The sequence below is a fragment of the Helianthus annuus genome, chromosome 12 (genome assembly GCF_002127325.2).
Source record: "Helianthus annuus cultivar XRQ/B chromosome 12, HanXRQr2.0-SUNRISE, whole genome shotgun sequence".
NCBI lineage: Eukaryota > Viridiplantae > Streptophyta > Magnoliopsida > Asterales > Asteraceae > Helianthus > Helianthus annuus.
In genome coordinates, this window is record NC_035444.2 from 125,572,135 (window position 1) to 125,599,906 (window position 27,772).

Genomic DNA, 27,772 nt, shown 5'->3' on the forward strand with positions numbered 1-27,772 from the left:
AGATCGGATGCTCCTCCCCAAGTCTACGTTTGAACAGATAACGATGGGAACCAAAGGTGGTCAGATCATACAGCTCACCTAACTCGGCCATGCCTAAGTCTATCCCCTCTTGCTCGATGATCCTCTCAAGGGTATACAAAACCCTCCAGATCATCGGCATGGCCTCGATGTAAGATATGCCGGTCAAGGAGAAGAAGGCTTGGGTGAAGGCTGGAAAGGGATACGTGTAACCTATGGCCAACGGGGTCACAGGGAAACCAACCCATGAACCAGAAGTGTGATCGCTCAGGGCAGAAGGATCATAGGGTTTGAACACAGTATTTGCAGGAAAACAGCACCGAATCCTGTCAATTTGAGGATCAGTGAAGATGCAGCGTTCTTTAGCAGAGTCTGTAATGATCCCTTGACTCTTGAAGGGGCTTTCTTTCCGGTGATCCTTGGCAGGGGAATTCCGGAGCAACATTTTGAACGAAATAGATACGAGAAGGAAAACAGAGCAAGCAAGAAAGAAGATGAAGGGGAGAATACCTGTTCAAATCCTCTGAATGCGGTTATAAAGGGAGAAGTTCTTGATTTTAAATGCAAACGATCCTATCCCTATCTCTATTTATAATCATGATTTGTGCAGGGTTGTCACTTCCGTGACGTCAGGATTGCAACAGATAGTTCACTTACAACGGCTATATATCCGTTAAGTTAGTTACGGATAAGATCAGCAAAATATAACTCGTTAATATTGTTAGGGCAGGATTTTAATGACCTATGATCCTTACATGATATCCTAACAAGTGATCCTTGTTTCTTTGGCAGATAGTGATCCTCAGAAGAGCTTCAGGATCAGGATCATGGATCATCCTAAGGATCCTCATACTAACGATTGTTCTCTTTATATTTAATGTTGTTTTGCAGGAATTACGAGTTGGACCTGGTCTTGGCAACGTTATTAAGGAATCTTTCACGCTAATTTCGCACATGCATAACCAGAAATAGACGTTGTGGAGAATATGGAAACTTAGCACAAATTACGGGCGTTTAGTTAGGCTAAATTTACTTATGTTTCTAAAGGGGTAACGAGCTAGTAGTTAGGTGACTTCCCTAAATTCATCCACACACACTTATATAAAGGGCACTCTCAAGCATTCGGAAGACACAACACATTTCTTACACACTCTAGCATACTACACCATAGTGATCCTTGTACCTAGCTCGTTACCATCCAAAGTTGTAAACATTGTTTATTATATTGAAGTTTGGTGATCGGTAGTTTCCATCACCCAAGGTTTTTTATGCCGGAGATCATTCATTTATCAAGGGCTTTTTTCCTCGTATAAATCCTTGTGTCACTTGTGCAATTTACATTTAAGTGATCCTTTACTTTATCCATCACTACAAGCATCATTAACCGTTAACAGAGAGTTTGGTTGCATTATCCTTGTGTGATTTTTGACCAAAACAGTTTGGCGCCCACCGTGGGGCAATTGGTGCTTCATTCATAAGAAAGTTTCCCGTTGCTGATCATTCTGGATCATTGCATACGTGGCTTCATCGTTGAAGAATACCTCTACAGTGATGTCTGCAGTCAGTTCATCTCAGGGCATTCCACCTTTGCCTCCACCACCTGCTGGATCTCAGAAAAATGCTGAGAAGAGACCTACTCCCATTTTCTCTAAAACTCCATCTTCTTCTGCTCCAACTTCTTCTGCTCCCAGTACTAGTGATATATTTACTTTGATTTTGCAGATGAGGGATCGTATTCAGCGGCAGGATGAAACTAATGACAGGATCCTTGAGGAAATCAGAAATCTCAAAAGACAGAAGAAAACGGCAGAGGATCATTCTCCACTGATGCCCAAATCTTTGAATTTTGATACTCCGATGATTACTTCTCAGCTATCAGAGGTCCCAGACATTCAACATGTGGGTGGATCAAGAGAAGTACACCTCGGCTCAGCAATAGTGACTCAGGCATAAGGTTCATATTTCCAGCCAGCAGGATCCTATACCCAGCATATGGGATCCTTCTTGAATTCGGGAGCCTACTCAGGAGCACAGCAGGTTCTAGGATCCTCCTTTGTTCCAGGATCATCCCAGGTTCAAGGATCCTCCATTGTTCCAGGATCATCCCAGGTTCAAGGATCCTCCTTAGTTCCAGGATCATCCCAGGTTCAAGGATCCTCCTTTGTTCCAGGATCATCCCAGTTTCAGGGATCCCTCCAGATGTCAGGATCCTTGAAGAGTTTGCAAACAGGAAGTTCAGATGTCCATCAAGGAGATTTTATTCAAATGCAGACCATTGCTTCCACTGGTCCCTCCATCATCCCAGAGTCCCAGCAATATGGATTCATATCCAGCATCTTTGAATTTTGATACTCCGATGATTACTTCTCAGCTATCAGAGGTCCCAGACATTCAACCATGGATTCATGCAGGATGCAGGTATCAACCATGCTATGGCTAAAAAACTGCAGAAACTGAAGGATATGATATCAAGTGTTCCAGGGGTGGTCAAACCTATCCCGGAGATTGCAGATGGAAGCCATAAGGTATCTCGTTTTGCACCACCAATTTGTGATGCTGAGATACCCAAAAGATTCCACATTCCAACTATGAAGCTATATGATGGTTCAACGGATCCTGAGGAACACATAGCACAATACAGGGAAAGGATGGAGATCAATCCGATTCCAGAAAGGTTAAAGGAAGCGTGCCTATGCAAGGGATTTGGATCCACTCTTACTGGATTAGCTCTAAAATGGCTGCTAAGTCTTCCCCCTTACTGTATTACTTCGTTTGCTAACCTAGTTAACTTATTCAATAATCAATTTTCTTGTAGCAGAAAATTTGAACGTTTGACTAGTGATTTATATAGGATAACTCAAGGTCCTAACGAATCATTAAGAGATTATATAACCAAGTTTAGTAAAGAATCCTTGGACATTCCCAACTTGGATATAGCCACGGCTGTTGAAGCCTTCAAGATGGGGTTGCTTAGGGATTCATTATTTTATGATGATCTTGTTATGACACCATGCAGGAACCTAGATGAAGTAAGGACTCAGGCACTCAGATTCATCCGGTTAGAGGATGACAAGAGGATCCAGGAGAGACAAGCAGGATCCTCAAGACAAGAAAAGCAAGGATCCTCTTTCAAAAGCAACAAATTCAAATCCTATAACAGAACTGACAACCAGAATGTGCATGCTGTTGACCAAGAAGAAGATGATGAGGATTATCTTCTGATTTCTGAATATTGTTTTTCCGTTGATAACCATGAACTAATCCTTGCAATGCAGAATCTCGGAGAAAAAGCCAGATGGCCCAGAAAAAATGACAAACCAGTTGCAACTAAAGACAAATCAAAGTGGTGTGCATACCATGAGGATTTTGTGCATTTAACAGAGGAATGCATCGCATTGAGAAAGGAAATTGGGTATCTGCTGAGCAAGGGACATTTAAAAGAGTTTTTGGGAAGAAAAAAGCCAAGGACTCAGGATCCCTGAAAGGATCCCTGAAAAAGCTCCAGCTCCTCCGGCAGATGCACAAGTGATAAACTTTATTTCTGGTGGGTCAGACATCTGTGGTACATCCTTTTCAGCAGCTAAAAGGCATGCAAAGGAAGCTAAAATGGATAACGGAGAAAGACCTATTTGAACATCAAGTGTTTCGGAAAGAAAAGTGATAACCTTTGATGAAAATGATCGCGTTGATATCCAGGATCCTCATCATGATAGTCTAGTTATTACTCTCTTTATTTCTAACCATTTTCTCCGCATGATCCTTATTGACGGAGGAAGCTCAGTAAACATTATCCAGCTTGATGTTCTGAAGAAAATGGGTATCCCAGAATCAGATATCACACCAAGATCCTCCGTGCTTGTAGGATTTAGTGGAGAAACTAAGAGAACCCTGGGGGACATCAAACTCCCAATTTATGTGGAAGGATTACATAATTATAAAAAATTTTGTTTTATTGACTGTCTATCTTGTTGTAACGTTATCCTTGGCAGGCCCTAGATACACGATATGAAGGCAGTCCCATCCACCTACCATCAATGTGTGAAGCTCCCTAGCCCTTGGGGAATAGTCAAGATCGATAGTGATCAGCAGGAGGCTAAGGATTGTTACACATCATCAATGAAACCAGCCTCGAAATCAAGGGAGCAATAGCAATTAAAGTATCCTCCAAGGAGTGTCTTGGAGGCAAGGGAGCAGGATGTGGACGAAATCCTGATGGATCCTGATGATCCTGAATCCAAAATCTATGTCGGATCAGGGATCCTTGGCAAGATGAAAGAAGACCTTGTATCCTTCCTCAAAAGAAGAAAATCTACCTTTGCATGGAAACATGAGGATATGACAGGTATATCTAAGGATATTATCACTCATAAACTTGGCATTGACAGGTCATTCAAACCAATCCATCAAAAAAGGAGGAAGTTTGCACCAGAAAGAAATACCATTATCCAAGAAGAGGTAGAAAGATTGCTACGAGCAGGTATGATTAGAGAAGTAAAATATCCAAGATGGCTGGCCAATGTGGTTGTTGTTCAAAAGAAAAATGGAAAGTGGAGGGTATGTGTCGATTTCACTGATTTAAATAAGGCATGTCCCAAAGATCCTTTCCCATTACCCCACATTGACTCCATGGTGGATGCAACGGCGGGTCATGAACTGTTAACCTTTATGGATGCTTCATCTGGATTCCAACAAATTCAGATGGAACCATCTGACCAAGAGGATACGGCTTTTATGACCCCAACCGGTTTATATTGTTATATTGCTATGCCGTTTGGGTTAAGGAATGCAGGTGCAACATATCAAAGACTGGTGAATATGATGTTCAAGGATCAGATTGGAAAGACTATGGAAGTATACATAGATGATATGGTGGTGAAATCCATAAAAGCTGAGGATCACCTAAGAGACTTGGAGGAAGCATTTGATATCCTTGACAGATATAACATGAAGCTTAATCCTTCAAAATGTCACTTTGGTGTAAAGGCAGGTAAATTCTTAGGATATATGGTAACCAAGAGGGGCATTGAAGCAAGTCCGGAACAAATCAAAGCATTGGTGAATATCAAATCTCCTGCCAACGCTAAAGATGTGCAAAGGCTAACAGGCAGGATAGCAGCTTTAAACAGATTTATATCTAAATTCTCGGAAAAGTGTAAAGAATTCTACGATATCCTAAGAAAAAAACAAGAAATTCGAATGGACTGAGAAGCATGAGAGTGCTTTACAAGCCCTCAAAGAATACCTGTCCTCAGCTCCAGCGTTGATGAAACCAGAAAAAGGAGATGTGTTATCCTTATATCTTGCGGTATCCTCAAAAGCAGTAAGTGCAGTCCTTGTTAAGGATCATGAAAGTACACAACATCCTATCTACTATGTAAGTAAGAGTTTACTTGATGCTGAATCCAGGTATTCACACCTTGAAAAACTTATTCTTGCACTAATTATGGCATCTACTAAACTAAGACATTATTTTGAAACCCATGTTATTGTTGTTAGAACTAATTTTCCAATTAAGAATGTCCTCAGGAAACCAGAGATGTCCGGAAGGATGGCTAAGTGGGCAGTAAAGCTTGGTGCCCATGATATAAGATATGAGCCTAGAACAGCCATCAAATCTCAAGCATTAGCAGACTTTGTGGCTGATTTCAGTAGTGATTTACAAAAGGAAGCCGAATTGGAAGTCCAGCAGCTGGATGAAACCAAGGATCCTTGGATACTACATACTGATGGATCCTCAAATGTTAAAGGCACGGGGCTTGGTATACTACTAAAATCGCCACAGGGGGACATAATACCCCACTCCATAGCTTGTGAGTTCCAAGCCACTAATAATGAGGCTAAATATGAAGCCTTGATTGCTGGTTTGCAAATTGCTAAGCATATGGGGATCAGGTATCTTGAGGTATACGTGGATTCATTGTTAATCACTAATCACATTAATGGATCCTACGCTGTTAAAGGTGAAAAACTAACCAAATATTTAGAGATAGTCAAAGAATTGGCACTCTCCTTTGTTTTCTTTAGTTTGACACAGGTACCAAGGGAAGAAAATACAGAAGCTGATGCATTGGCCAATCTAGGATCATCTTTGAAGATCCCAGAGGATATAAGTATCCCCATCATCCATATCCTGGCTCCTGCTATTGAAAATCAGGTGGCCATGGATATAGAAGAGGATTCTGCAATGATCCCTAGTGAGGATACTCGATCTTGTTCAGGATCATGGATCTCACCAATCATGAGATACTTACAACACGGAGAGATTCCTATGGGAGAAAACCCTAGGGCTTTCAGAATTAAGGTATCTCAATTCACAATCTTAAATAATATGCTGTATAAGCGATCTCTTAGAGGACCATATTTAACATGTATCGAGGATCCTGAAGTTCAAGAAGTTTTAAAAGACTTCCATGAAGGAGATTGTGGAAACCACACTGGGGGCAGGGCATTGTTCTCAAGGATCTTAAGGACAGGATACTACTGGCCAACTATGAAAAGGGATGCTGTGGAGTATGCTAAGAAGTGTGATCCTTGTCAAAGACACAACAATATCCTTCATCAGCCGGCTGAATTTCTACATCCTATACCATCCTCTTGGCCATTTATGAGATGGGGAATGGATATAGTTGGCAAGCTCCCTAAGGCACCTGGTGGAAAAGTGTTCATGCTTGCTATGACTGACTACTTCTCCAAGTGGATAGAGGCTGAAGCTTTTGCCCAAGTCAGAGAAAAGGAAGTTATATCCTTTATTAAGAGAAATATTATAACTAGATTTGGCATTCCTTCTGAAATTATATGTGATAATGGTTCCCAATTTATTGGGAGCAGAACTACTAACTTTTGTGACAGCTGGGGGATTAAGATGATAACATCAACACCAGTCCACCCACAAGCTAATGGACAAGCAGAATCATCCAACAAGATCATCATCAACAATCTGAAGAAGAAACTTGGATCCAAGAAAGGGAAATGGGCAGAAGAATTACCTTATGTGCTTTGGGCTGATAGGACAACCCCCAAGAATGCTACTGGTCAAACACCATTCTCTTTGGTATTCGGGGCAGAATCAGTGATCCCAACAGAAATGGTGGTTCCAACTGCTAGAACAAGTACCCGTGATCCTGAGGAGAATGATGAAAACCTGGCTCAAGACTTGGATACTATTGAGGAAATCAGGGATCTGGCTAGGATAAGGATGGCTAGCTACCAATAAAGAATGGCTGGTGCTTACAACAAAAATGTCAGGATAAGGAAATTCCAAGTTGGGGATATGGTATTAAGAAAAGCATTCCAGAATACCACCAATCCTGCTGATGGGAAATTGGCACCAAAATGGGAAGGCCCTTATTTGATTGAAGCCGAAGCAGGAAAGGGGGCATATAGATTGCTAACCATGGAAGGTAATTTGTTACCAAGAGCCTGGAATGCTGTCCACTTGAAGAAATATTTCATGTGAGCAGGATCCTCCTAGCACATATGATCCTTACATTAGAAGTATCCTTGAAGGATCCCTAAGGTGTCAATGATCCTTACCCTGGTAATGTCCTAATCTTGAACTATTTCATTTTCTTATTTTCTTATTTAAGGATAAGGATCATGTATCCTTCATCCTTCTCTCACAAGATTTTGAGTTTTGATAGTCCATGTATCCTTAGCGTATTGTTGATAATCTTCAGAAGCAATTCAGATCCTTGGGTTCAACCCCAGTTGTTTGGGCTTGTCCCCAGTCATCCTTTGGGCTTGTCCCCAGTTTCACCTGTAGCGCACGATGATCCTTGTATAGTTCAAGTCTTTAGGACCAGTACTCGCTTTAGGGGCTGATAATTCCATCGTACTGGCTATACCTAGGATCCTACGTATAATGGTAGACGTACCATACATCCGTTCCTAAGGTTTCTAACGTTTTCACGTTAGCTATGGTTTTGGCATTATCATGTCAATAAGTTTGGATAGTCGCCAGTAAGGGCCATACTCCAGTTCACCTATGATCTTTGGGCTTGTCCCCAGTTATCCTTTGGGCTTGTCCCCAGTTATCCTTTGGGCTTGTCCCCAGTTATCCTTTGGGCTTGTCCCCAGAATTGTTGGGCTTGTCCCCAGTTACTAACTTGTCTTTTATATTGGCTTAGTCCCAAGTTATATTCTATTTTCAGGTTTTCGAAGTTAAAAACATCCTCAATCCTTATTATCCACTAAGGTTTTTCTTATGGTTACCCTGATTATAGTGTTAAAGGTTAGAATCCTAACTTGGATTCTCAGGTATGATCCTTAACTGTTTTGATTTTATTCATTATTTTGAATAACCCCTGCACTTTGACAACTGAACCTATGATCCTTAAAATTAACTACTTTTTGGAAGTTTTCGACTATAGGATATTTGATCCTGGATCATATCCTAAATTTCTTAAACATAATTTGCTTAACTTTTCTTACTCGGACAAGTATAAATCAAAACAATTGAAAGTTTAAAGGATATACAATGATAACATCACAAGATAAGTCAAAAGTTAAAGTTTTATTCATTCACAAAATATTTAACCCTTTAAAGTTGTCAAAATTGCCAACCCACGTTTCTACCAGCAAAACGTGGCCCGTCCACATGGGTTGGCAAAGGGTGTCCATTGTTCGTGCGGTCATAGCAATGCAGGAAATAAAGGTCGGCAGGATAACAAGTGGCTTCATCCCCCAAACAGAGGATCCCTCCACCACCTATTATCCTACCTGTTGTTCAAAGGATCCACGATCCTTACCCTAAAAACTATTGTTCAAAGTACAAACCATCAAACTATTCAAACAAACAACCACCAAACAAAAAAATTGGGCTCCGGCTAAGTCTCGAAATTTCCATCATCGCCCAATCCTGCAGCTCAATCCTTCGCTGCACCATCACCACCAGCTCCGCTTGCCTCACCACCTTGGTCCTTGCCTCCACCCTCAAGCATCGGGATCTCCTCATTCTCCTCATCATCCTCCAGCTCAGCCAGCCTAGCCTTCCAGCCTTCAACATCCCAGGTGCTCTTATCAAAAGCAGGATCCTGGGCTTCCATGGCCATTTGCAGCTGGATCTTGTACATAGCTATGGCGGCAGAGACCTTGGCATCCTGAGTGATCTCGTGCTTCTCATAGTGAAAGTTGATCAGCATCTTGGCAGCATCATTCTTGGTGGCCTGGAGCTCCTTCTGAAGATCGGCTATCTTGAGATCCTTCAACACCCCAACCTGTTGAAGGTCAGCAATCTGGCGATCCTGATCCTCAACATGGCCAACATATGTCTCTACCTCAGCAAATTTCTACAAGGAAGACAAGGAATGATGTCAGAAACCAAGTGATCCTTAGACTAGCAGGATACACAAGCAGGACAGTGATCCTTACCTCGTTAATGTAATCCAGACACTGTTGGCGGAGCAGGGGCAGACCTTGCAAATCCTCAGCTTCAGAGACCTTTCTCTTCTTGCTTCCTTTTCCCCTGACAGGTGCTTTAGGGGCCGAAGCAGTTGGGCTAGCAGCAGGGGTCTTCTTCTTAGAGGATTTGACGTTAGTAAGATCAGTGATGCTGAACTTTGAGGAAGATTTGGTGGATTTTCCAGCGCCTGCACAACCAAAACAAGATAAGTATCTTAATTTTATTTGACTCTCATTATATAAATACTCCTTAAATAAGGATACTTACTTGACATTGTGACAGAAGAAGAGGATACTTCCTGAGAATGCTGGGTGGTAATCTTGAAAGTTCTGACTTCAGGATCAAGCTTCTTAAAGGCCAGGAGTCTCTCTTTTGCAGCAGGAGTCAACTTAAGATGTGAAACGGAGATAGCTGCACAACAAGAAAACAACAGAACATCAGTGATCCTTATACTAAAGGACAGGTTCTACGGTGATCCTTCCCAGGATCCTCTATCCTACCATAGGTAACCCACTTCTTGGGCAAATCCTCCCCATCAGGGATGGTATCTCTCCTTACAAAAAAGAACCGCCGCTTCCAATTAGTATCATTCTTCGTAGCCTTGAAGATCGGATGCTCCTCCCCGGGTCTACGTTTAAACAGATAACGATGGGAACCAAAGGTGGTCAGATCGTATAGCTCACCCAACTCGGCCATACCTAAGTCAATCCCCTCTTGCTCGATGATCCTCTCAAGGGTAAACAAAACCCTCCAGATCATCGGCATGGCCTGGATGTAAGATATGCCGGTCAAGGAGAAGAAGGCTTGGGTGAAGGCTGGAAAGGGATACGTATAACCTATGGAGAACGGGATCACAAGAAAGGCAACCCATGATTCGGAGGTGTGGTCACTCAGGGCAGAAGGATCATAAGCTTTGAACACCGTATTTGCAGGAAAACAGCACCGAATCCTGTCAATCTGAGGATCAGCGAAGATACAGCGTGCTTTAGCAGAGTTTGTGATGATCCCTTGGCTCTTAAAGGGGCTTTCTTTCTGCTGATCCTTGGCAGGAGAATTCCGGAGCAACATTTTGAACGAAATAGACACAAGAAGAAAAACAGAGCAATCGAGAGAGAAGATGAAGGGAATACCTGTTCAATCCTCTGGTTGCGGTTATAAAGGGAGAAGTTCTTGATTTTAAATGCAAACGATCCTATCCCTATCTCTATTTATAAACATGATTTGTGCAGGGCTGTCACCTCCGTGACGTCAGGGTTGCAACGGATAGTTCGTTCACAACGGCTATATATCCGTTGAGTTAGTTACAGATAAGATCAGCAAAATATAACTCGTCAATATTACATAATTACTCCTTATATTTTGGGGGCAATTGTTAGGGCAGGATTTTAATGACCTATGATCCTTACATGATATCCTAACAAGTGATCCTTGTTTCTTTGGCAGATAGTGATCCTCAGAAGAGCTTCAGGATCAGGATCATGGATCATCCTAAGGATCCTCATACTAACGATTGTTCTCTTTATATTTAATGTTGTTTTGCAGGAATTACGAGTTGGACCTGGTCTTGGCAACGTTATTAAGGAATCTTTCACGCTAATTTCGCACATGCATAACCAGAAATAGACGTTGTGGAGAATATGGAAACTTAGCACAAATTACGGGCGTTTAGTTAGGCTAAATTTACTTCTGTTTCTAAAGGGGTAACGAGCTAGTAGTTAGGTGACTTACCTAAATTCAACCACACACACTTATATAAAGGGCACTCTTAAGCATTCGGAAGATACAACACATTTCTTACACACTCTAGCATACTACACCATAGTGATCCTTGTACCTAGCTCGTTACCATCCAAAGTTGTAAACATTGTTTATTATATTGAAGTTTGGTGATCGGTAGTTTCCATCACCCGAGGTTTTTTATGCGGGAGATCATTCATTGATCTAGGGCTTTTTCCTCGTATAAATCCTTGTGTCACTTGTGCAATTTACAATTAAGTGATCCTTTATTTATCCATCACTACAAGCATCATTCCCCGTTAACAGAGAGTTTGGTTGCATTATCCTTGTGTGATTTTTGACCAAAACAAATATTATATAATTACTCCTTATATTTTGGGGGCAATTGTTAGGGCAGGATTTTTAATGACATGTGATCCTTACATGATATCCTAACAGTGATCCTTGTTTCTGTGGCAGATAGTGATCCTCAAAAGAGCTTCAGGATCAGGATCATGGATCATCCTAAGGATCCTCATACTAACGATTGTTCTCTTTGAATTTCATGTTGTTTTGCAGGAATTACAAGTTGGACCTGGTCTTGGCAACGTCATTAAGGAATCTTCCACGCTAATTTCGCACATGCATAACCGAAAATGGACGTTGTGGAGAATATGGAAACTTAGCACAAATTACGGATATTTTGTTAGGTTAAATTTACTTCTATTTCTAAAAGGGGTAACGAGCTAGTAGTTAGGTGACTTGCCTAAATTCAACCACACACACCTATATAAACTGCACTCTCGAGCGTTTGGCAAGGGACGACACATTTCTTACACGCTCTAGCATACTACACCATAGTGATCCTTGTACCTAGCTCGTTACTATCCGAAGTTGTAAACATTATTTATTATATTTGAACTTGGTGATCGGTAGTTTCTGTGACACCCCAGGAAAACCAGTGAACAATACAGCTTACCTAGCTTCCTCAGTGAGTGCGTACCAAATTTCGGGACGAAATTTCTTTTAAGTTGGGGATAATGTGACAACTCGAATTTCCAAGATTTCTATTTCGCATTTATTGCACGTTCTTGTATTGTTTAGTTGATTATTTGCACAATTAATTGCTATGGAATTATACACGTCTTGATGCAATGAATCGTATTGTGTGATTATGCATGGTTGTTTGTTAGTTGTGAAAGACTTGGTAAAAATATGAACTTGGTGGTGAAACTGTGAAATTGTTATGAGATGGTGTATGTTTTGGTCAAAAATCACACAAGGATAATGCAACCAAACTCTAAGTAAATGGGGAATGATGCTTGGTTTATTGAAAAAGTAAAGGATCACTTCAGTATGAAATATGCAAAGACACAATGATTTATACGAGGAAAAAGCCCTTGATCAATGTATGATCTCCGGCATAAAAAACCTCGGGTGATGGCAACTACCGATCACCAAACTTCAATATAAGAAAAATGGTTACAACTTCGGATGATAATGAGCTGAGTACAAGGATCACTATCGTAATGTGTGTCTAAGCGTGTGAGAATTGTGTTGTGTGTCTTCCGAATGGGGAAGAGTGTTATATATACAAGTGTAGGTGGCCTATTTTAGGTAAAAAGACTAATAATCAGCTCATTACCCCTTTAGAAATAAAAGCAAATCTAGCCTAAATTATCGCCCTTAAATCATGCCAAGTTTCCATATCCTTCACAACGTCCATCTCCGATTAAGCACATGCTATAGTTGTAAAGACGCGTCCTTTGATTGTGATGCTAAGAGCGGATCCTGCTAGATGTCCTTGCAAAATAACATTAAATTCAATGAAAGCAACTGTTAGCATGAGGATCCTATGACGGTCCGTGATCCTGATCCTGGAACTCCGCTGAGGATCACTATCTGCCAAAGAAACAAGGATCACTGGTTAGGATCACGTGTAAGGATCATGTATTATAAAAATCCAGCCCTAACAATTGCCCCTAAAATATAAGGAGTGATTTTGTAAATAAATGAGTTATATTTTGCTTTGATCTTATCTGCAACGAAGGATTCGGATAACTAGCCGTTAAACTCGGACTAGCCGTTGCAACCCTTACGTCATAGACGTGACAATCCTGCAGATCATGATTATAAATAGGAGATAGGGTTAGGATCAATTTGCATTTAAATTCAAGATATACTCCCTTTATAATCTCGTCCGAAGATCGATCAGGTATTCTCCTCTTTTCTTTCTTCCTTCTCTTACTCTGTTTTTCTACTCCTCTGTTTCTATTCTTCTGTGAATATGTTGCTCCGGAATTCCCCTCACAAGGATCACAAGAAGAACAGCCCCTTGAAAGGTCAAGGGATTATCAAGGACTCTCCTACTGAGAGGTGTTGCTTCACCGATGCTCACATCGATAGGATCCGTCACTGCTTTCCGGTGGATACCATCTTCAAGTCTTTCACTCCCACCGCTCTAAGCGATTTTATATCTGACACATGGGTAACCTTTCCTGTGACTCCGATTACCATAGGATATTCGTATCCTTTTCCAGCTTTCACCCAATCCTTCTTTTCCCTGACCGGCATGTCTTATATCCAATCCATGCCGATGATCTGGAGGGTTCTGTATACCCTTGAGAGGATCATTGAGCAGGAGGGGATTGACTTAGGGATGTCGGAGCTGGCTGAGCTATATGATCTTACCACGTTTGGTTCCTGTCGATACTTGTTGAAACGGAAAGCTGGGGAGGATCACCCTGTTCTTAAGGTCACCAAGAATGATACAAATTGGAAGCGACGATTCTTCTTTGTTAGGAGGGATACCATCCCTAATGGGAAGGATCTGCCCAAGGAGTGGGCTACTCATGGTAGGATAGAGGATCCTGGAAGGATCACCATCAGACTTGTCTCTTATGATGAGGATCACTAATGTCTTTCTTTGTTTTTTGTTTATTGTGCAGCTATCTCCATCTCTTATCTGAAGCTGACACCTGCGGCAAAAGAGAGGCTTTTGGCCTTCAAGAAGCTTGTTCCGGAGACAAGAAGTTTTCAAGTTGCCATTCAAGATTCACAGGAAGTATCCTCCGCATCAGCCACAATGTCAAGTAAGTGTCCTCATTAAAAAGTAGTTCTATGTAGGATTTTTTGAATTAGTTAAAGTACTTATCTTATTTTGATTGTGTAGGCGCTGGGAAATCTGTCAAGTCTGCCTCCAAGTTTGGTATTGATGATCTTGCAAACGTTAAATCTGCAAGGAAGAAGGCTCCTGCTGCCAGTCCCTCTGCTTCAGCCCCTAAAGCTCCTATTAGGGGTAAGGGAAAGAAGAGAAAGGCTTCTGAGGATCTTCAAGGATTTCCCCTGATCCGCCAGCAGTTTCTTGATTACGTTAATGAAGTAAGGATCATTGCCCCTGTTGGTTATCCTACTTGAATATCCTGCTCGAATATCATGCCTGTATATCCTGCCTGTATATCCTTCCTGTTTGAGGATCACTTGTGTCTGACGTCATATCTTGTTTTTCTTGCAGAAATTTACCAAAATAGAGACTTATGTTAACCACGTTGAAGATCAAGATCGCCAAATTGCCGACCTTCAACAGATGGGTGTGCTGAAGGACCTCAAGATAGCTGATCTTGAGAAGGAGCTCCGGGCTACCAAGGATGAAGCTGTCAAAGCACTGATCAACTTCGACTACGAGAAGCGTGATATCCCCCAGGATGCTAAGGTCTCTGCTGCGATAACCATGTATAAGATCCAGCTGCAGATGGCTGCGGAGGCTCAGGATCCTTCCTTCGACAGAGGCACATGGGACGTGGAAGGCTGGAAGGCAAGGCTGGCAGAGTTGGAGGATGATGATGAGGCCGAGGAGATCCCTATGCTTGAAGGTGGTGATGCTGGCAAGGATCAGGGGGAAGCAAGTGGAGCTGGTGGTGATGGTGCAGCGAAGGTTTGAGCTGCAGGATTGGGCAATGATGGAAATTTCTAGACATAGCCGGAGCCCAATTTTTAAAATTTGGTAGTGGTTTTTGTGGTTGTTGGTGTTTTCAAACAATGATGGTCTGTACTTAAACAATAGTTTTTAGGGTTAAGGATCCTGGATCCTTTGGACAATAGGTAGGATCGCAAATGGTGGAGGGATCCTCTGTTTGGGGGATGAAGCCTTTGTGATCCTGCCGCCTTTAATTTCCTGCACCTGCTAAGACCGCATAGACAATGGACACCCTTTGCCAACCCATGTGGACGGGCCACGTTTTGCTGGTAGAAACGTGGGTTGGCAATTTTGACAACTTTTTGAAAGGGTTTAAGATCCTTTTGTTAATAAAATAACCTTAATCTTTCTGACTTATCTTGTTTTGTTATCCTTTATTTATCTTCTTGTTTTCCAATTGTTTTAGAAATAATTTTGTTAGAGTAACAAAAGTTGAAAATTTTCGAGTAGTCTATTTCAAGGATCATAGGTTTAGTTGTCAAAGTGTAAGGGTTATTCAAGTATAATCAAAATAGTCAAGGATCATACCTGAGAATCCAAGTTAGGATCCTAACCTTTAATCAAGATAACCATAAGTGAAATTTTAACGGATAATAAGGATTAAGGATCCTTATTTGTTTAACTTCGAGAACCTGAAAAATGGAACATAACTTAGGACTAAGCCAATGTAAAAGATAAATTAATAGCTGGGGTCATGCCCAAAGGATAACTGGGGACAAGCCCAAAGGATCACTGGGGACAAGCCCGAAGGATAACTGGGGACAAGCCCAAGGATCGTATGTAAACTGGAGTATGGCCCTTACTGGCGACTATCCAATCTTAGTGACATGAAAATGCCAAAACCTTAGCTAACGTGAAAACGTTAGAAACCTTAGGAACGGATGTATGGTACGTCTACCATTATACGTAGGATCCTAGGTATAGCCAGTACGATGAGGTTGTCAGCCCCGAAAGTGGGTACTGGTCCCAAAGACGTGAACTATACCAGGATCATCGTGCGCTACTGGCGAAAACTGGGGACAAGCCCAAGGATAACTGGGGTTGAACCCAAGGATCTGTGGTGCTTTTGAAGATCTTTAACGATATGCTAAAGATACCTGGACTATCATAACTCAAATGGTCCGTGAGAAGAGGATGAAGGATGCATGATCCTTATCCTTAGGTAAAAATAAGAAAACGTAAAAGTTCTGAGATAAGGACTTTACCAGAGTAAAGGATCACCGATGTCGCCGGGATCCTTCGAGGATGCTTCCAATCTAAGGATCATATGCTTGGAGGATCCTGTTCACATGAAATATTTCTTTTGGTGAACAGCGTTCCAGGCTCTAGGTAACAAATTTCCTTCCATGGTTAGCAATCTATATGCCCCTTTTCCTGCTTCAGCTTCAATCAAGTAAGGGCCTTCCCATTTTGGTGCTAATTTTCCGTCAGCAGGATTGATAGTGTTTTGGAATGCTTTTCTCAACACCATATCCCCGACTTGGAACTTCCTTATCCTGACATTTTTATTGTAAGCACCAGCCATTCTTTGTTGGTAGCTTGCCATCCTTATCCTAGCCAAATCCCTGATTTCCTCAATAGTATCCAAGTCTTGAGCTAAGATTGCAGCATTCTCTTCAGGATCACGAGTACTTGTTCTAGCAGTTTGAACCACCATTTCTGTTGGGATCACTGCTTCTGCCCCAAATACTAAAGAGAAGGGTGTTTGACCAGTGGCATTCTTGGGAGTTGTTCTATCAGCCCATAGCACATAAGGCAATTCCTCTGCCCATTTCCCCTTCTTGGATCCTAGCTTCTTCTTCAGATTGTTGATGATGATCTTGTTGGATGATTCTGCTTGACCATTGGCTTGTGGATGGACTGGTGTTGATGTTATCATCTTAATTCCCCAACTGTCACAAAAGTTAGTGGTTCTGCTCCCAATGAATTGGGAACCATTATCACATACAATTTCAGAGGGAATGCCAAATCTGGTTATAATGTTTCTCTTAATAAAGGATATAACTTCCTTTTCTCTGACTTGAGCAAAAGCTTCAGCTTCTATCCACTTGGAGAAGTAGTCGGTCATGGCAAGCATAAATACTTTTCCACCAGGTGCTTTAGGGAGCTTGCCAACTATATCCATCCCCCATCTCATGAATGGCCAAGAGGATGGTATTGGATGCAAAAATTCAGCTGGCTAATGAAGGATATTGTTGTGTCTTTGACAAGGATCACACTTCTTAGCATATTCTACAGCATCCCTTTCATAGTTGGCCAGTAGTATCCTGTTCTAAGGATCCTTGAGAACAATGCCCTGCCCCCAGTGTGGTTTCCACAATCTCCTTCATGGAAGTCTCTCAATACTTCTTGAATTTCAGGATCCTCGATACATCTTAAATATGGTCCTGCAAGAGATCGTTTATATAGCATATTATTTAAGATTGTGAATTGAGATACCTTAATCCTGAAAGCTTTAGGATTTTCTCCCATAGGAATCTCCCCATGTTGCAAGTATCTCATGACTGGTGAGATCCATGATCCTGAATAAGATTGAGCTGCTTCACTAGGGATCACTGCAGTATCCTCTTCTATTTCCATGGCCACCTGATTTTCAATAGCAGGAGCTAGGATATGGATGATGGGGATACGTATATCCTCTGGGATCTTCAAGGATGATCCTAGGTTGGCCAATGCATCAGCTTCTGTGTTTTCCTCCCTTGGTACCTGTGTTAAGCTGAAAGAGACAAAAGAGAGTGCCAATTCTTTGACTATCTCTAAATATTTGGTTAGTTTTTCTCCTTTAACAGCATAGGATCCATTAAAGTGATTGGTGATCAATAATGAGTCTACATATACTTTAAGATATTTCACCCCCATATCCTTAGCAATTTGCAAGCCAGCAATTAAGGCTTCATATTCAGCCTCATTGTTAGTTGCTTGGAACTCACAGGCTATGGAGTGGGGTATTATGTCCCCCTGTGGCGATTTTAGTAGTATCCCGAGCCCTGTACCTTTGACATTTGAGGATCCATCAGTGTGTAGTATCCAAGGATCCTTGGTCTCATCCAGCTGCTGGACTTCCAATTCTGCTTCCTTTTGTAGATCACTACTGAAATCAGCCACAAAGTCAGCTAGTGCTTGGGATTTGATGGCTGTTCTAGGCTCATATCTTATATCATGGGCACTAAGCTTTACTGCCCACTTAGCCATTCTTCCGGACATCTCTGGTTTCCTGAGGACATTCTTGATTGGAAAATTAGTTCTAACAACAATAGTATGAGTTTCAAAATAATGTCTTAGCTTAGTAGATGCCATAATTAATGCAAGAATAAGTTTTTCAAGGTGTGAATACCTGGATTCGGCATCAAGTAAACTCTTTCTTACATAGTAGATAGGATGTTGTGTACCTTCGTGATCCTTAACAAGGACTGCACTTACAGCGGTTGAGGATACCGCTAGGTATAAGGATAACACATCACCTTTTCCGGGTTTCATTAATGCTGGTGCTGAGGACATATATTCTTTAAGGGCTTGTAAAGCATTCTCATGCTTTTCAGTCCATTCGAATTTCTTGTTTTTCCTTAGGATATCATAAAATTCTTTACATCTTTCTGAGGATTTTGATACAAACCTGTTCAGAGCTGCTATCCTGCCTGTTAGCCTTTGCACATCCTTAGCATTGGCAGGGGACTTGATATTTACTAGTGCTTTAATTTGCTCCGGGCTTGCTTCAATGCCCCTCTGAGTTACCATATATCCTAGAAATTTACCTGCTTTAACACCAAAGTGACATTTTGAAGGATAAAGCTTCATGTTGTAATTATCAAGGATATCAAATGCTTCCTCCAAGTCCCTTAGGTGATCCTCAGCTTTCTTTGACTTGACTACCATATCATCAATGTATACTTCCATAGTTTGTCCTATTTGATCTTTGAACATCATATTCACCAGCCTTTGATATGTTGCACCTGCATTTCTTAGTCCAAAAGGCATGGCAATATAACAATATAAACCGGTTGGGGTCATAAAGGCTGTATCCTCTTGGTCAGATGGTTCCATCTGAATTTGTTGGAATCCAGATGATGCATCCATAAAGGTTAATAGTTCATGCCCCGCCGTTGCATCCACCATGGAGTCAATGTGGGGTAATGGGAAATGATCCTTGGGACATGCCTTATTCAGATCAGTGAAATCGACACATACCCTCCACTTTCTGTTTTTCTTTTGGACAACAACCACATTGGCTAACCATTTTGGATATTTTACCTCTCTGATCATACCTGCTCGAAGTAGTCTCTCTACTTCTTCCTGGATAATGGCATTCCTTTCTGGTGCAAACTTCCTCCTTTTTTGATGGATTGGTTTGATCGACCTGTCAATGCCAAGTTTATGAGTGATAATATCCTTAGATATACCTGTCATATCTTCATGTTTCCATGCGAAGGTAGATTTTCTTCTTTTGAGGAAGGATATTATGTCTTCTTTCAACTCGCCAAGGATCCCTGATCCGATATAGATTTTTGATTCAGGATCACTAGGATCCAAAAGGATTTCGTCCACATCCTGTTCCCTTGCCTCCAAGACATTCCTTGGAGGATACTGTAATTGCTATTGTTCCCTTGGCTTCGAGGTTGGCTTCATGGATGAGGTATAACAATCCTTAGCCTCCTGCTGATCACTGTCGATCTTGATTATCCCCCACGGGCTAGGGAGTTTCACACATTGATGGTAGGTGGATGGGACTGCTTTCATATCATGTATCCAGGGCCTGCCAAGGATAACATTGCAACAAGATAAACAGTCAATAACACAAAATTTTTGGTAATTATGTAATCCTTCCACGTAGATTGGGAGTTTGATGTCCCCCAGAGTTTTCTTCGTTTCTCCACTGAATCCCACAAGCACGGAGGATCTTGGTGTGATGTCTGATTCTGGGATACCCATTTTCTTTAAAACATCAAGCTGGATAATGTTTACTGAGCTTCCTCTATCGATAAGGATCCTGCGGACAAAATGGTTAGAAATAAAGAGAGTAATAACTAAACTATCATGATGAGGATCCTGGATGTTAATGCGATCATCCTCATCAAACGTTATCGTCTTTCCTTCCGAGACACTTGATGTTCGAATAGGTCTTTCTCCATTATCCATTTTTGCTTCCTTTGCATGCCTTTTGGCTGCCGAGAAGGATGTACCACAAATATCTGATCCTCCGGAAATAAAGTTGATCACTTGCGCATTCGCCGGAGGGGCTGGAGCCTTTTCAGGGATCCTGAGTCCTTTGCTTTTTTCTTCCCAACAATTCTTTCAAATGTCCCTTGCTTAGCAGATATCCAATTTCTTTTCTTAATGCTATGCATTCTTCAGTTAGATGCCCGAAATCCTCGTGGTATGCACACCACTTTGACTTGTCTTTAGTCCCGGGTGGTTTGTCATTCTTTCTGGGCCATCTGGCTTTTTCTCCTAGCTTCTGCATTGCAAGGATTAGTTCATGATTGTCAACAGAAAAACAATATTCAGAAATTGGAGGATAATCCTCATCATCCTCTTCTTGGTCAACAGCATGCACGTTCTGGTTGTCATTTCTATGGTAGGATTTGAATTTATTGCTCCTGAAGGAGGATCCTTGCTTCTCCTGTTTTGAGGATCCTACTTGTCTCTCCTGGATCCTCTTGTCATCCTCTAGCCGGATGAACCTGAGTGCCCGAGTTCTTACTTCATCTAAGTTCCTGCACGGTGTCATAACAAGATCATCATAGAACAACGAATCCTTAAGCAGTCCCATTTTGAAGGCCTCAACAGCCGTGGCCATATCTAAGTTGGGAATGTCCAAGGATTCTTTGCTGAATTTAGTTATATAATCCCTTAATGATTCATTATGACTTTGAGTTATCCTATATAAATCACTAGTTAATCTTTCAAATTTTCTACTACAAGAGAATTGGTTATTGAATAAATTAACTAAATTAGCAAATGAAGTGATAGAGTAAGGGGGAAGACTTAGCAGCCATTTAAGAGCTGATCCAGTAAGGGTGGATCCAAATCCTTTACATAGGCATGCTTCCTTTAACTTTTCTGGGATTGGATTGATCTCCATCCTCTCCCTGTATTGTGCTATGTGCTCCTCAGGATCCGTTGTACCATCATACAGCTTCATAGTAGGGATATGGAACCTTTTGGGTACCTCTGCATCACAAATTGGTGGTGCAAAACGAGATACCTTATGGCTTCCATCTGCAATCTCCGAGATAGGCTTGACTACCCCTGGAACACTTGAGATCATATCCTTCAGCTTCTGTAACTCCCTGGCCATAGCATGATTGATACCTGTATCCTGCACGAATCCATGGTTAGTGGTAAGATAATTATTTAAGGTGTTACCTCCCATCGGGTTCAAGTTAGGAACATTGGGTGTGAATCCATATTGCTGGGATTCTTGGATAATGGAGGGACCAGTGGAAGCAATGGTCTGCATTGGAATGAAGTCCCCTTGATGGACATCTAGACTTCCTGTTTGCAAACTTTTTAGGGATCCCGGCATCTGGAAGGATCCTGGTATCTGAGACGATCCCGGAACGAAGGAGGATCCTTGAACCTGGGATGATCCTAGAAAAAGGAGGATCCTTGAACCTGGGATGATCCTGGGACAAAGGAGGATCCTAAGCTCATGAAGGATCCCGAATGCTGGGGGTAGGATCCCGCCGGTTGAAAATATGATCCTGATGCCTGAGTCATTGTTGCTGGGCTGAAATGCACTCCTCTTGATCCACCCATATATTGAATGTCTGGGACCTCTGGTGGCTGAGAAGTAATCATTGGAGTATCAAAATTCAAAGATTTGGGCATTAGTGGGGAATGATCCTCTGCCGTTTTCTTTTGCCTTTTGAGATCTCCGATTTCTCTGAGGATCCTGTCATTAGTTTCATCCTGCTGCTGCATACGATCCCTCATCTGCAAAATCAAAGTAAATATATCACTAGTACTGGGAACTGAAGAAGTAAGAGCAGAAGATGATGGTTTAGAGGAGATAGAAGTTGGTCTCTTCTCAGCATTTTTCTGAGATCCAGTTGGTGGTGGAGGCAAAGGTGGAATGCCAGTAGATGAATTGACTGCCGACATCGCTGTGGATGTATTCTTCAATGATGAAGCCATGTAACTCTTTGAAATGATTTCGAACAGAAGGTTTTCTTACGAATGAAGCACCAATGGCCCCACGGTGGGCGTCAAACTGTTTTGGTCAAAAATCACACAAGGATAATGCAACCAAACTCTAAGTAAATGGGGAATGATGCTTGGTTTATTGAAAAAGTAAAGGATCACTTCAGTATGAAATATGCAAAGACACAATGATTTATACGAGGAAAAAGCCCTTGATCAATGTATGATCTCCGACATAAAAAACCTCGGGTGATGGCAACTACCGATCACCAAACTTCAATATAAGAAAAATGGTTACAACTTCGGATGATAATGAGCTGAGTACAAGGATCACTATCGTAATGTGTGTCTAAGCGTGTGAGAATTGTGTTGTGTGTCTTCCGAATGGGGAAGAATGTTATATATACAAGTGTAGGTGGCCTATTTTAGGTAAAAAGACTAATAATCAGCTCATTACCCCTTTAGAAATAAAAGCAAATCTAGCCTAAATTATCGCCCTTAAATCATGCCAAGTTTCCATACCCTCCACAACGTCCATCTCCGATTAAGCACATGCTATAGTTGTAAAGACGCGTCCTTTGATTGTGATGCTAAGAGCGGATCCTGCTAGATGTCCCTGCAAAATAACATTAAATTCAATGAAAGCAACTGTTAGCATGAGGATCCTATGACGGTCCGTGATCCTGATCCTGGAACTCCGCTGAGGATCACTATCTGCCAAAGAAACAAGGATCACTGGTTAGGATCACGTGTAAGGATCATGTATTATAAAAATCCAGCCCTAACAGTGTACATGTGTAAATTATGATACTTAGGGAGGTAGAGGGTAATTAGTGAAATCCTAGAGATACTTAACCCTAATCTCTTTTCCTAATCATTCACTAATCATCACAAGAATCAAAACACGTACCCTCACATTCCCTAATCCTCTCTACAATCATCTTCTCATCATTCTTGGCTTTACAAGTCTTTTGCAACAAGTTTAATCTTCCAATCCATCTAGAATCAATCAAGGTAATTGTTTAATCATTGTTTGATGTTAATTGTTGATTGATTGATTGATGTTAAAACCCTAGTTCTTCATGTGATAGGCTGTGATTATTGATTTGATTCTGAATTACTGTGATGACGATGATGATTAGTTGTATGCTTGATGGATTGTTCGTTTTATGATAGTTATTGTAATCATAGATTGACTGCTTATGATTTCTGTAATGTGAATTAGGGTTTTGATTATATATAAGAACGTAACTGATATAATCACGTCGAACTTGAACATTCGTATGTATGTTGCTTTTAGTCAGAGTTTTATTGGATACTCTTGTCTGAGGTTTGGGTAAAGCATAAAGGTCCGAAGTTTATAAACATATGTTTTGTCTGAGTTTGTAATGAAAACATTTAGATCCGAGTTTATGTTATAAACATAGGGTCCGAATTCCTTATGTGTGATGAATATCCGAGTTTTGTGAGTTAACATCATGTCCGACTTTTAAACCTTAGCCATGTCCGAACTTCTTGAATGATAAGGAGGTCCGAGCTTTTCATTAAACACATATGGTCCGAATTTTAAAGCAAAAGCATGTCCGACCTTTAAGCTTGTAGTGTGTCCGAGTTTCTTAGGATGTTAGAAGTCCGAGTTCTTGATTGTAGTGTGTCCGAGCTTTGGACAATGAACAAGGGGTCCGACTTTAGCATGTGATCCGAGTTTTTAACTCCCCCAACACCCATGTCCGAGTTTTAAGGGGGCTTTGCCCATGTCTGACTTTTAATAGGACTTGGGGAGTCCGAGGTTGTGAAGGGGGCACCATACCCTTGGTCCGACTTTCTGAACCCACTTCTTGTCCGAGTTTCATAAGGCTTGAAGCCTATCCGACGTTTAAAGCTTTCATAGGTCCGAGTTTATTAATGTGATAACATGTCCGAGCTTTATTAATGTGATAACATGACCGAGTTTTGATATCATAACTGTTATCCGAGCTTTGTGAGGAGATATATTGTCTGACTTGTAAACAGGGGAAGCCCCCCCATACTTGTCTGAGTTTTAAGAAGGGCAAGGCCCTGTCTATTTTGCGTATGATTAATATGAGGCCATGCATTGTATGTTAACTCATGATTTCATCTGTTAAGATATGCCTGTAACCCTGTTTAATGTGTTTACCTGGTAGAGCATGTTAACTGCCTGATTATCCTGTCAAGTATGAAACTATATGGATTTGACTGACTACTTAAATGCCGTATGATGAATAATTGCCAAACACAATGTGACATTAGATTTGTGTGCAAGATCTGTTACGAACGAAAAACTGATTTATAACACGTGCATACAATAGGACTTGACTGATTACTTGTGAGTGCATAACCTAGCATACCGAGCAAACCAAGGTGAGTTCACACAGCCAAGGCATGGGGTTCCCAGGGTGGGAATGGGGTTTGATTATTTACTTGTACTTATCTATAATGGAACGTAGTGATATGATCCTCGGGTGAGGAAGGTGATTGGTTAAGATACTGCTAGACGAGTGATACTAATTGAACTGATCTTCGCATACACGCCAGGGTTGGCCGCGATATTATGACTGATCTTCGCGCACATGCCTAGGAAGGCTGCGAACTATACGCTAAACTTCGCACAGGTGCCGGGTGGCCGCGATACAAATATACCTAGTCTAGAATACTTGAGAACTTTCCTTAATCTTCGCATACATGCCTGAAGGGCCGCGATACGAGCTACTACGATACATGACTTAATGAACGAATACAATGCTTACTATACTATTACAAATACCGAACTATAAACTGTGAACTCGCTCAACTAGTTGTTGATCCTCTGTTACATGCCTTGCAGGTCGTTATATATATGGAGCTTGCACAGGGAGGAGCAGGTCGTTGTGGAGCATGGATCATGAATGCTTAATTAAACACTTATGACATTTCATACATTATTATTTACGTTGGGTTTACTTACATGTTTCCGCTACTTAAACAATGTTTGGTTTTGAACATCAGTTATGTCGTGATGAATTACATTATCTACTTTTATTATTAAATGCTGTGTTCGATATGATTGGTGGCTTGATCCTGGTCAGTCACGCTCCCAAGCGGTGATACTCCGCAGGTGGATTTTGGGGGTGTGACAGTTTCCATCACCCGAGGTTTTTTTATGCCGGAGATCATTCATTGATCAAGGGCTTTTTCCTCGTATAAATCTTTGTGTCACTTGTGCAATTTACATCTAAGTGATCCTTTTCTTTATTCATCATTTCAAGCATCATTCCCCGTTACAGAGAGTTTGGTTGCATTATCCTTGTGTGATTTTTGACCAAAACACCTACCATGGGTGGCCCACTTCATTGGCAAATGCTTCCCGTTTTGAAGGGTATCCCTCCTGACAAAGAAGAACCTCCTTTTCCAGTTGGTATCATTCTTCGTGGTTTTCAGAATGGGGTGTTCTTCAAAAGGTTTGTGTTTGAGTAAATATCGGTGGGATCTGTGGCTCACTAGATTGTACATCTCTACCAACTCCGACATTCCCAGATCAATGCCTTCTTGCTCAATGATCCTTTCAAGGGTGATCAAGACCCTCCACATCATTGGCATAGCTTGAATATAAGAGATGTCGGTGAGGGAAAAGAAAGATTGGGTGAATTCAGAGAAAGGGTATGTGTATCCTATTGAGAACGGAGTGACTGGGAAAGCTACCCAAGTTTCAGACACGAAATCGTTCTGAATGGTGGGATCAAAGGTTTTGAAAATGGTACTTGTTAGGGGAGGATTTCCTAATGACCTGTGATCCTCAAGTGTTATCCTGTTTGGTGATCCTTACTTCTGTGACAGATAGTGATCCTCAGAAGTGCTTCAGGATCAGGATCATGGATCATCCTAAGGATCCTTATACTAACGATTGTTCACTTTGAATTCAGTATTGTTTTGCAGGAGTACCGACTTGGACTTGGTCATGGCGATATTCCTGGAGCATATTCCCTTCAATTCTGCACGTGCTTGACCATTGTGAACATTGTGGAGAACGTGGGGAGAAGGCACGAAATGCGGATTGTTAGTTAGGCTAGATATTTTCTATTTTTAAAGGGGATAGCGAGCTATTTTTATAACACTTGGCTAATTTTGGCTACACACACTCGTACAACTACACTCATCAGCTTACAGCAAAACACTTAGCAATTTTCATACATTTCTACACGATACACTATAGTGATCCTTGTACCTAGCTCGCTATCATCCGAAGTTGTAAAGGAATTATTGTTTAATTTGAGTTGGTGATCGGTAGTTTCCATCACCCAAGGTTTTTTATGCCGGAGATCATTCATTGATCAAGGTCTTTTTCCTCGTATAAATCTTTGTGACACTTGTGCAATTTATTTCTGAGTGATCCTTATTGTTGTTTACCAATTCAAGCATCATACCCTGTAACAGAGAGTTTGGTTGCATTATCCTTGTCTGATTTTTGACCAAAACAGTTTGGCGCCCACCGTGGGGCAATTGGTGCTTCATTCCCAAGAGATTCTCATTTTCGTGATCATTTTGGTTCATTGCATTCAAGCACATGGCTTCATCGGCAAAGAATACTTCCACTGCGATGTCTGCAGTCAATTCATATCAGGGCATTCCACCTTTGCCTCCACCACCTTCTGGACCTCAGAAAAATGCCGAGAAGAAACCAACTCCTATTTTCTCAAAACCTCCAACTTCTTCTGCTTCTTTTACTCCTACTACTAGTGACTTGTTTACTCTGATTTTGCAGATGGAGGAGCATATACAGCAGCGGGATAAGACCAATGAAAGGATTCTTAGAGAAATTGGAGACATAAAGAAACAGAAGAGATCGGCAGAGGATCATTCCCCATTGATGCCTGGATCTTTGAATTTTGATACTCCGGTTGTAACTTCTCAGCCTTCAGTGGTTCCAGATGTTTAATATGTGGGAGGACCAAAAGGAGTGCATTACGGATCATCAGCAATGACTCAGGCTTCAGGTTCATACTTCCAACCAGTTGGATCCCATCCTCAGCATATAGGATCCTTCACAAGCTCAGGAGGATACTCAGGAGCGCAACAGATTCAAGGATTCTGGCCGTTTCAAGGATCCTCTCAGGTTCAAGGATCCTCCTATGTTCCAGGATCCTCACAGGTTCAAGGATCCTCCTATGTTCCAGGATCCTCGCAGATTCAAGGATCCTCCTATGTTCCGGGATCCTCGCAGGTTCAAGGATACTCCTATGTTCCAGGATCCTCTCAGGTTCAAGGATCCTCTCAGCTTCAAGGATCCTCTCAGTTCCATGGATCCTTCTAGATTCCGGGATCCTTAAGGAGTTTGCAATCAGGGAGTTCAGATATCCATCAAGGAGATTTTATTCCAATGCAGACCATTGCTTCTACTGACCCTTCGATCATTCCGGAGTCTCAACAATATGGATTCACATCCACTCTTCCTAATTTGAACCCGATGGGAGGTAACACTTTCAATAATTCTTATACTACTAACCCTGGCCTTATGCAAGATACAG